Genomic DNA, 11,921 nt, shown 5'->3' with positions numbered 1-11,921 from the left:
CTACTCTAATACACATATAATTAAGTGTTAATTTTCCTTCTCCTTTTCCTTTTTGCCTAGAGCATATACCCACAAAGTTTTCAGAGGAAAGAGATTAATAGTTGGTGGGTTGGAAATCTTGATAGAAGTGAAATGGTTTGGGGAGCCTGGGTGGCTCAGTGGGTTGACTGTCTGCCTTTAGCTCAGGTCACGATCTCTAAGTCTTGGGATTGAGCCTGGTGTCAGGCTCCCTGATCAGTGGGGATTCTGTTTCTCCCAATCCCTCTGCCCTTCCCCTCTGCTTGTGGTCTCCCCGTCTCTCTCTAATAAATAAGCAAAATCTTTGAAAAAAAAAGTATAAAAATATATGTTTATAAAAAATAAAAAATTAATTTTAAAAAAAAATAAATAAAATAAAAAAAATAAAAGCCCTGAGAAGACCCGCCTTAAAAGAAAAAAAAAAAAAGGTAAAATTGCTTTTATTTCTCCATCATTAAGTACCATACCCAGCGAGAGAGTTTAGGAGGGCATGCTTATCCATGGACGAAAGTGAGAGCCTTTGTGTGCTCAGCCATTCTCTCCTGGCCTGCCAACTGCTAAGGCTGCCCTCACCTCCAGTTCCAGAGCTTCCACAGGCCACTCCCATGGGCTTGCATCTCTCTCCATGGAGTCTAGCATAGTCTTAGAAAGCAAAGTCCTCACAGGGAGACAACACACAGAACTGCTATGTTGGAACAGAGGACATGTCTAAAGGATGGGAAACAGATAGGAAGGAAGAAACTGGGTCACATCTTGAGTGAGCACTCCAAGATCAGCCAAAGAGTCAAGTCTGACCTCCTAGAACAGCTCTTCTCAAATGCAAGCTACCTATGGAAGTGGAAAACAGATGTCAGAAGACAATGATGCCAAGAGGACAAGGCTCAGGTCGTCCATCAAATTCACCCAGATCAGCTTTGTAAACTGTGGCTTAGCATTCCTTCCAAGAATGTATTCAAGGGCCACAGAAGTTCTCTGGGTCACAAAGTGACCTACAAAAAGAGGTGGTAGAAATTGGGAAATGGCCAGATCAGACCAGATGTGACATTATGGAGGAAATGAAGGGACAATTGGAACAGTATTGTTGGGAAGAAGTCACAGGAGTTTAGACCCAAGGGTCCCACTCCAATCTGTTGTTCATTCACTTGACTGTGGGCAAGACCCTCCCACTCTCAACTCCTTGTCCACATGTAAGGAGATTATACTAAATGTTCTCAATGCCCAGGTGCTAGGATTCTATAACCTAAGTTTAAAACTTCCAAGGTTGCAGACCTAGAAAACAGAGATAGAAGGCAGAAGTGGTGGCTGAGATCAATAACCAGAGAGAATATGTTGCAACTCAAATAAAGTCACCAATTACAACACACACCTGATGTTTTCCCACAGCACTGCTTTGCTGGCATAATCCTGGTTGAATATTAAACAATGACCTCAACTTGGCAAATTAACCTCAGGAAGTTCAGATTATAACCAGACTAGTATAAGCAGGTTGAGAATATGAACTCAGCTCACCAAGGAAACACACTATGATGAAACAGTTCTAGCCTGACACTTGAAGTCAAGATCTCTTTGACAGTTTCAATTCTCTCAAAATATATACTTTAAATAGAACCTAAAGGGTATTATTTGCATGACCAGGAATTATATTCACCAAGGAAAAAGCCGTATAGAAGTTGACGAAACATAATAGGTTCATACCCATTAAATTATCTGGGTGACTGGGGGGCATAAATCAACAAATCGCAATGCTAATGAAATTACTTTAGCAATGACAGAAGCCAGAATTTTTCAAATACTTCTTTTTTTTATTTTTTCAATTTATTTATTTTCAGAAAAACAGTATTCATTATTTTTTCACCACACCCAGTGCTCCATTTCAAATACTTCTTAAGAAGGAGAAAGGGACTGTGTAATATTCCTTTAGAATTCTGATAGGCTAGTAGAAATGGATTCTATCTTCTTTTTTTTTTTTTTGGATCTCAGTAACTTAAAAACCATACAAACTATATGGTTCTCCAATAAAGATAAATATATGAACAAACATAAAAACATGTATTATGGTAATTTTGGCTTGTAACTCCACTTTTTATTGTATTATAGTATTTAAAATACAAAAGCATAAAAATGAGTACACAATATTTAAAGATATAATTTATGACATAATAAAATAAAATGGGGGTGGCAAGTAGAGAGCTATAAAGGAGTAGAGATCCTATGTGATTGAAGTTAAGTTTAAAATAGATTGTTATATTTCAGGGTGTCTTATATAATCCACAGGGTAAAACACAAAGAAAGTATCTATAGAACATACACAATGGCAAATGCAAAGGGAATCAAAACATGTCTCTACAAAAAGCCAACCAAATACAAAGGAAGGTAGTAAGGTAGGAAAAGAGGGATTAAAAGGCTATGTGATATTCAGAAAATAAATATCAAAATGATAATAGTGAGTCCTTCCCTATCAGTAATTACTTTAAATAAAAATATAAATTAAACTACCCAGTCAAAAGGCAGAGATTGTCAGAAATAGAATCCAACTATACTGTGTCTATAAAAGATTTACTTTAGAGGTACCTGGGTGGCTCAGTCAGTTAATTGTCCAACTCTTGATTTCAGCTCAGGACATGATCTCAGGGTTGTGAGATAGAGACCTGCACTGGGCTCCATGCTCAGTATGGAGACTGCTTAAGATTCTCTCTCTCCAGAGAAGGGAGTTGAGGGAAATTGGAGGGGGAGATGAACCAAGAGAGACTATGGATTCTGAAAAACAATCTGAGGGTTTTGAAGGGGTGGGGGTGGTAAGTTGAGTGAGCTTGGTGGTGGGTATTATGAAGGGCACATATTGCATGGAGCACTGGGTGTGGTGCATAAACAATGAATTCTGGTACACTGAAATGAAATTTAAAAAATATAAAATGAAAATACAGAAAGGGAAATTAGATAATCGATTCCATTTACTATAGCACCAAGAACCATCAGATACCTGGGAATAAACCTAACCAAAGAGGTAAAGGATCTGTACTCGAGGAACTACAGAACACTCATGAAAGAAGTCGAAGACACAAAAAGATGGAAGACCATTCCATGCTCATGGATCGGAAGAATAAACATTGTTAAAATGTCTATACTGCCTAGAGCAATCTATACTTTTAATGCCATTCCGATCAAAATTCCACCGGTATTCTTCAAAGAGCTAGAGCAAATAATCCAAAAATTTGCATGGAATCAGAAGAGACCCCGAATCACTAAGGAAATGTTGAAAAACAAAAATAAAACTGGGAGCATCACGCTACCTGATTTCAAGCTTTATTACAAAGCTGTGATCACCAAGACAGCATGGTACTGGCATAAAAACAGACACATAGACCAGTGGAACAGAGTAGAGAGCCCAGATATGGACCCTCAACTCTATGGTCAATTAATCTTCGACAAAACAGGAAAAAATATACAGTGGAAAAAGACAGTCTCTTCAATAAATGGTGCTGGGGAAACTGGACAGCTATATGTAGAAGAATGAAACTCCACCATTCTCTTACACCGTACACAAAGATGAACTCAAAATGGATGAAAGACCTCAACGTGAGACAGGAATCCATCAGAATCCTAGAGGAGAACATAGGCAGTAACCTCTTCGATATCAGCCACAGCAACTTCTTTCAAGATATGTCTCCAAAGGCAAAGGAAACAAAAGTGAAAATAAACTTTTGGGACTTCATCAAGATCAAAAGCTTCTGCACAGCAAAGGAAACAGTCAAGAAAACAAAGAGGCAACCCACGGAATGGGAGAAGATATTTGCAAATGACAGTACAGACAAAAGGTTGATATCCAGGATCTATAATGAACTCCTCAAACTCAACACACACAAAACAGGCAATCATATCAAAAAAATGGGCAGAAGACATGAACAGACACTTCTCCAATGAAGACATACAAATGGCTATCAGACACATGAAAAAATGTTCATCATCACTAGCCATCAGGGAGATTCGAATTAAAACCACATTGAGATACCACCTTACACCAGTTAGAATGGCCAAAATTAACAAGACAGGAAACAACATGTGTTGGAGGGGATGTGGAGAAAGGGGAACCCTCTTCCACTGTTGGTGGGAATGCAAGTTGGTGCAGCCACTTTGGAAAACAGTGTGGAGATTCCTCAAGAAATTAAAAATAGAGCTTCCCTATGACCCTGCAATTGCACTCCTGGGTATTTACCCCAAAGATACAGATGTAGTGAAAAGAAGGGCCATCTGTACCCCAATCTTTATAGCAGCAATGGCCACGGTCGCCAAACTGTGGAAAGAACCAAGATGCCCTTCAACGGACGAATGGATAAGGAAGATGTGGTCCATATACACTATGGAGTAGTATGCCTCCATCAGAAAGGATGAATACCCAACTTTTGTAGCAACATGGACGGGACTGGAAGAGATTATGCTGAGTGAAATAAGTCAAGCAGAGAGAGTCAATTATCATATGGTTTCACTTATTTGTGGAGCATAACAAATAGCATGGAGGACATGGGGAGTTAGAGAGGAGAAGGGAGTTGGGGGAAATTGGAAGGGGAGGTGAATCATGACAGACTATGGACTCTGAAAAACAATCTAAGGGATTTGAAGTGGCGGGGGCGTGGGAGATTGGGGTACCAGGTGGTGGGTATTATAGAGGGCATGGATTGCATGGAGCACTGGATGTGGTGAAAAAATAATGAATACTGTTATGCTGAAAATAAATTTTTTAAAAATTTAAATAAATAAATAAATAAATAATTTTTAAAATTTTTTTAAAAAGATTATCTCTCTCCCTCTCTCACTGCCCCAAACCCCTTCTCTCTCCCTGCTCTTAAAAAAAAAAAGGGTTTTTTACGTTTATTTATTTTAAGATTTTATTTATTTATTTGACAGAGATCACAAGTAGGCAGAGCGGAGGGGTGGGGGAAGCAGGCTCCCTGCTGAGCAGAGAGCCTGATGTGGGACTCGATCCCAGGACCCTGGGATCATGACCTGAGCCAAAGGCAGAGGCCCAACCCACTAAGCCACCCAGGCACCCCTTTTTTAAGTTTATTTTTTAAAATAATTTCTACAACCAACTTGGGGCTCAAACTTATGACTCTGAGATCAAGAATCACATCCTCTACCAACTGAGCTAGCCAGATGCCCCAAGAGATTCACTTTTTTTTACGTAGGCTCCACACCCAGCATGGAGACCAATATGGGGCTTGAACCCACAACCTTAAGATCACAACCTGAGCTAAGTAAGATGAAGAGTCAGACACTTAACCCACTGTGCCACCCAGCTGCCCTTCCCCCAAGAGATTCACTTTGGATCTAATGACATGCATAGGTTAAAAGTTAAAGGATGTAAAAGATATTCCATGAAAATGATAACCAAAGAGAACAGGGATGGCTATACTAATATCAGACAAAAGAGATTTTAATTCAAAAACTGCAGACTCCCCACAGCTTTCTTAGGGGAGGATTCCATAGTGTTCATTGGCACAGACCCCAGTGACCTGCTTTGCAGGAGACACAGGAAGCTTTTGACACTGTGGTAACTAATGGCCATGGAAACAGAAGACCCTCCCCCCCCCCAAAAAAGGGATATGCTGCTGCACATACCCTAGAAGGAGCTACTATTATGCCACCTTAGGACCAGGGCTGCCAGCCTCCCTTAACTTCATGGGTTCCCCAGACTCCAGAGCCCTGGTTTCTCTGTCTGCGCCCACACTTCAGACCCTGATTCCATAGCCACTCTAAATGTGCTCTCACTTCAAATCCCAGATCCATGGCTGCTCCATATATATTCCTATCTCAGGCACCAGAGACATCACTGCTATGGGCTAGCCAGCACCCCAGACCCTAGAGCCACTATTGCTACACACACACCCATGCTCTAGAACCTGCCTCTGAGGCCACTGGTATGCACTCAAATCTCCAGCAACAGAGCCATTGTCATTGTAGGCTAGCCAGTGCCAGGATTCTACAGCCACTATCACTCTGTGAGCACCTGCACTCCAGACTCTGGCTCTGTTCTGCTCAGCAAGTGCCAGCATCTGGGCAACAGAGCCATCCCCACTGTGGACTCTTCAGTGTCCCTGACCCTGGAGCCACTATCCTACTGCAATTCCAGTCACCTGTGCCATGGTGGGCACATGGTCATTGGAACTTTAGACACAATATCACCACTACTTCAAGGGCACCCACAAGCTGGATACAGTGCCAAGAGGGGTACTCCCAGCCATGACAACCCTTAGAAGAATAAAACCCTAGGAGAAAATAAGATCAGGAGGTTCCAGGTAGCTGAAGACCCCAAGAGTTCCTGTAGATATTTACAGTCTTGACCACTGAAAGCCCCTTTCTATCTTCACAAACCTTCACCCCAGCTAAGGGAGCTGCACAAAGATTATGCTGCTGGGCCTTCTCTGGAGCTGGAATTGCCACATCCTGCCCAGCAAACACCCTCACACCTACCCATAGGTAAAGGTATTCCCCACCAAAACCAGTTTCTAAAATCTGTTAAAGTTGACTACTCTATCAAATGCACAGATATCAGTGCAAGGCTACAAGAAACAAATAAAGAAAATATCAAGGAAACATGATAGCACCAAAGGAACACAATAATTTCCCTATAACTGACCCCAAAGAAATTGATATCTATGAATTGCCAGACACAGAATTTAAAATAATTACTAGCAAGCTATAAGAGAACACAGGTAACATCAAGGGAACATAGATGCATCACAATTTGATGAACATCTTAAACGGTACATGAACAAAATGAGACAAATAAAGAGATGAATCATTAAAAAAAAAAAAAAAAGAACCAGGGACACCTGGGTGGCTCAGTTGGTTAAGTGGCTGCCTTTGGCTCAGGTCATGATCCCAGCATCCTGGGATCAAGTCCCACATCGGGCTCCTTGCTCAGCAGGGAACCTGCCTCTCTCTCTGCCTCTGCCTGCCTCTCTGTCTGCCTGTGCGCGCTCTCGCTCTCTCTCGCTCTCTCTCTCTTTCTCTGAAAAATAAATAAATAAAATCTTTAAAAAAAATTTTTTTTAAAAGAACCAAATGGAAATGCTCAAGGTGAAGAATACAATGACTGAAATGAAAACTGAAAAGGTGAGCAGACATGACCAAGTGGAAGAATCTGTGAGGGTTGTTATAGGGGAAAGGGGTAAGGGGAGAGGATAACAGGATGATGGGCATTAAGGCGGGCACATGATGTAATGAGCACTGAGTGTTATACACAATTGATGAATCACTGTAACTCTACCTCTGAAACTATTAACACACTACATGTTTTTTTAATTGAATTTTTTTTAAGATTTTATTTATTTATTTGACAGAGAGAAATCACAAGTAGGCAGAGAGGCAGGCAGAGAGAGAGGAAGGGAAGCAGGCTCCCCCGCCGAGCAGGGAGCCTGATGCGGGACTCGATCCCAGGACCCTGAGATCATGACCTGAGCCGAAGGCAGCGGCTTAACCCACTGAGCCACCCAGGCACCCTTAATTGAATTTTTTTTAAATAAAATAAAATAAATTTTTTTAAGATTTTATTTATTTATTTGACAGAGATCACAAGTAGGCAGAGAGGCAGGCAGAGAGAGAGAGGAAGAGAAGCAGGCCTCCTGCTGAGCAGAGAGCCCGATGCGGGGCTTGATCCCAGGGATCCCTGGGACCATGACCTGAGCCGAAAGCAGAGGCTTTAACCTCTGAGCCACCCAGGCGCCCCAAAATAAAAATTTTTTTTAAAAACTCAAAAACAAACCATTTGAAATTACTCAGGATAAAAAAGAAAAAAGAGGGGCACCTGGGTGGCTCAGTGGGTTAAAGCCTCTGCCTTCAGCTCAGGTCATGATCCCAGGGTCCTGGGATCGAGCCCCACATGGGGCTCTCTGCTTGGCGGGGAGCCTGCTCCCTCCTCTCTCTCTGCCTGCCTCTCTGCCTACTTGTGAGCTCTGTCAGATAAATGAATAAAATCTTTTTAAAAATTTTTTAAAAGAAAAAAGAATGAAGAAGAGTGAAGAAAGCCTACAGAAATTATGAGACACTACCAAACAAAACCATACTCACATAATGAGAGTCCCAAAAGACAAGAGGGAAAAGGGGGGGAAAGGCTTATATAAAGAAACAATAGCTGAAAACTTCCCAAATCTGAGGGGAAATGTAGACCTCCAGATACATGAAGCTCATAGGGCACAACACATTCAACCCAGAGGACTTCACTGAAACACATTATAATAAAACTGCCAGAAATCAAAAAAAGCAAAGAATTTTGAAAGCAGCAAGAGAAAAGAATCTCATCTCATACAAAGGAACACCCATGCTACTATCAGTTGCTTTCTCAGCAGAAATCTTGCAGGCCAAAAGGCAGTGAGATAATATATAAAGAGTGCCGAAAGAAGAAAATTGTTAGGGCACCTGGGTGGCTCAGTGGAGGTTAAGCATCTGCCTTCAGCTCAGGTCATGATCTCAGAGTCCTGGGATCGAGCCCCACATCAGGCTCCCGGCTCAGTGGAAAGTCCGCTTTTCCCTTTCCCTCTACCCCCACCCCTGCTCGTGCTTTCTCTCTCTCTCTCTCTCAAATAAATAAATAAAACCCTTAAAAAGAATGCCTCACCTTGCAAAGCTGTCCTTAAGAAAACATGAAGACTTTCCCAAATAAAAGCTGAGGGAATTCATCATCACTAGGCCTCCTTAGGGAAATCTAAAGAGTTCTTTAAGCCAAAATGAAAGGATGCAATTAGTAACAGGAAAGCATACGAAGGTTGAAACTCACTGTAAAAGGAAAGTATACAGTCAAATTCAGAATACACTAACACTAGGGGCACCTGGGTGGCTCCGTTGGTTAAGCATCTAACTCTTGATTTCAGCTCAGGTCATGATCTCAGGGTTGTAGGATCGAGCTGTGCTTGGCTCTGCATTCAGGGCAGAATCTGCTCATCCCTCTCCTTCCTCTTCTGCCTCTCCCTTACAATCTAAAATAAATAAATATTTTAAAATAATTAAAAAATAAAACTCTTAGAAAAAAAACATAGGGTAAAACCTTCATGCTATTGGATTTGGCAGTGATTCCCTGCATATGACTGGATTTGGGAGTGATTTCTTGCATATGACACCAAGAACAAATGAAACACAAGAAAAAACAGATGAATGAATACCAAAATTTAAAACTTTTATATATCAAATGACACAATGAACAGAGTGAAAAGTAACTTATGGAATGGGACAAAATATTTATATATCATATAGTTGATAAGGATTTAATATCCCAAATATATAAAGAACTCCTACAACTTAATAATTTAAAAAGACCTCATCAAAAATTGGCAAAGTAATTCTGGAAAACAGTATGAAGGTTCCTCAAGATGTTAAAAATAGAATTACCCTATGACCAGAGATTATACTACTAGGTATTTACCCCAAAGATACAGATGTAATAAAAAGAAGGGGTACATGCACCCCAAAGTTCACAGAAACAATGTCCACAATAGCCAAACTGTGGAAGGAGCCGAGATGCCCTTCAAGAGATGAACGGATAGAGAAGATGTAGTACATATATACAATGAAATATTACTCAGCCATCAGAAAGGAGGAATACCCACAATTTGCTTGGACGTGGATGGAAATGGAGGAGATTATGCTAAGTGAAATAAGTCAAGCAAAGAAAGACAATTATCATATGGTTTCACTCATGTGGAATATAAAGAATAGTGTGGAGGAACACAGAAGAAGGGAGGGAAAACTGAATGGGAAGAAATCAAAGAGGGAGAGAAACCATGAGAGACTGAACTCCAAGAAACAAACTGAGGGTTATAGAAGGGAGGGGGTGTTGAGGGATAGGGTAACTGAGTAATGAGCATTAAAGAGGGCAAGTGATGTGATGAGCACTAGGTGTTATACGTAAATAATGAATGAATCGTTGAGAACTACATCAAAGAGTAACAATGTATTATATGATGTACTATATGATGGTGAACTGAACATTTTTAAAAAAATGGCAAAGGATGTGAATAGACATTTCTCCAAAGATATACAAATGACCAACAATCACACGTAAAAATGTTCATAGCACTAATATTCAGGCAATGCAAATCAAAACCTCATATCCATTAGACTGTCTACTATTGTGTGTGTGTGTGTGTGTGTGTGTAACAGTATCCACTCTACCTCCCTCCCAGTCATACAAAATTACAAAAGTTTCAATTATCATGGTTAAGGAGGCTCTTAGAAGACAAAAGCAATTCCACCTTTTGCTGGTGCCTGAGGTCCCCCCAGCAAGACAAAGTTTTAGCCCCTTGACCATAAATTCATAGAAGCGTCCAAGTCACAGCAGCCCTCCCACACTCGCATACAGTTGCTAACAGTGTTGTCTGTGATTCCCTAAATGTTTCACATGTATTTTATATTTATTGATGTTCCCTCTACAGATTCTTCTTTGTTCCTAGTAAACTTTAGTAAGAAAAAAACAGAAAATAAGTGTCAATGAGAAGAAAGTGGGAACCTTTTACAAATGTAGTGACCTGAAGGGGCACATGCACCTGAATGTTTATAGCAGCAATGTCCACAATAGCCAAACTATGGGAAGAGACTACATGTCCATCAATAGATAAATGGATAAGGAAGATGTTGTATACATATTCAATGGAATACTATGCAGCCATCAAAAAGAACAGCACGGATGGAACTAGAGGGTATTATGCTAAGCAAAATAAGTCAATCAGAAAAAGACAATTATCATATGATCTCTCTGATATAAGGAATTTGAGAGGCAGGACAGTGGTTCATGAGGGAAGGGAGGGAAAAATGAAACAAGATGGGACCAGGGAGGGAGACAAACCATAAGAGACTTAATCTCAGGAAACAAACTGAGGGTTGCTGGGGGGTGAAGGGGAGGGATAGGGTAGCTGGGTTATGGACATTGGGAGGGTATGTGTTCTGCTGAGTGCTGTGAAACGTGTAAAACTGATGATTCACAGAACTGTACCCCTGAAGCAAATAATGCATTATGTGTTAATCTTAAAAAGACCCAAAAAAAGTGGGAATCTTAGTGCACTGCTGGGAATGTGAAATGGTGCATCTGCTGTGGAGAACAGCATTGGAGAGTCCTAAAAAAAATTAAAAAGTAAGAATTGAACTACCCCATGATCCAGAAATTCCATTTCTGGGAATCTACCCAAAACAACTGAAAGCAGAAACTTAAGAGGATATTTGTACACCATGCTCATAGCAGTATTATTCACAGTAACCAAAAGGTAGAAGCAACCCAAGTGTCTCATCAATAGATTAAAAAAGAAAATGGACTATATCTATATGGTGGAATATTATTCAGCCTTAAAAAGGAAGGAAATCCTGACAGTGGCAACACTGATGAACCCTGGGGAGATTATGCAAAGTGAAATAAGCCCATCACAAAAGAACACATACTATATGATTCTACTTATATGAGGTACCTAGAGTAGGCTAACTCACAGAGACAGAAAGTACAGTGGTGGTTGCCAGGGAGCTGGGGGAGAGAGGAATGGGGAATTGTTTCGTGGGTACAGGATTTCAGTTTGGGAAGATGAAAGAATTCTGGAGATTAGTTACACATGATATGAAGGTACTTAACACTAGTGAAATGTACCCTAAACAATGGTTAAGATATTATGTGCATTTCATTACAATTTTTTTAATGAATGCTGAGTTCCGATCTGACTGAACAAACAACATGAATTCCCTGTATGGAAGATAAAAAGTAAGAAAATGTTAAGACTTTCCCTGTAGACAAAAGTAACAAATTAAACCACTGGAAGTAATAACTTTCCAGTAGAAAAACCCTAAGGGGATGATGTGTCTGGAGTCCAGGAGAATTGGGCCCAGCCAGACCCAAGACAATTACTGCACATTTATTTTTAACAATGCCCACT

The sequence above is a fragment of the Mustela erminea genome, chromosome 20 (genome assembly GCF_009829155.1).
Source record: "Mustela erminea isolate mMusErm1 chromosome 20, mMusErm1.Pri, whole genome shotgun sequence".
Lineage (NCBI taxonomy): Eukaryota > Metazoa > Chordata > Mammalia > Carnivora > Mustelidae > Mustela > Mustela erminea.
Note: the sequence above shows the minus strand (reverse complement) of the source record.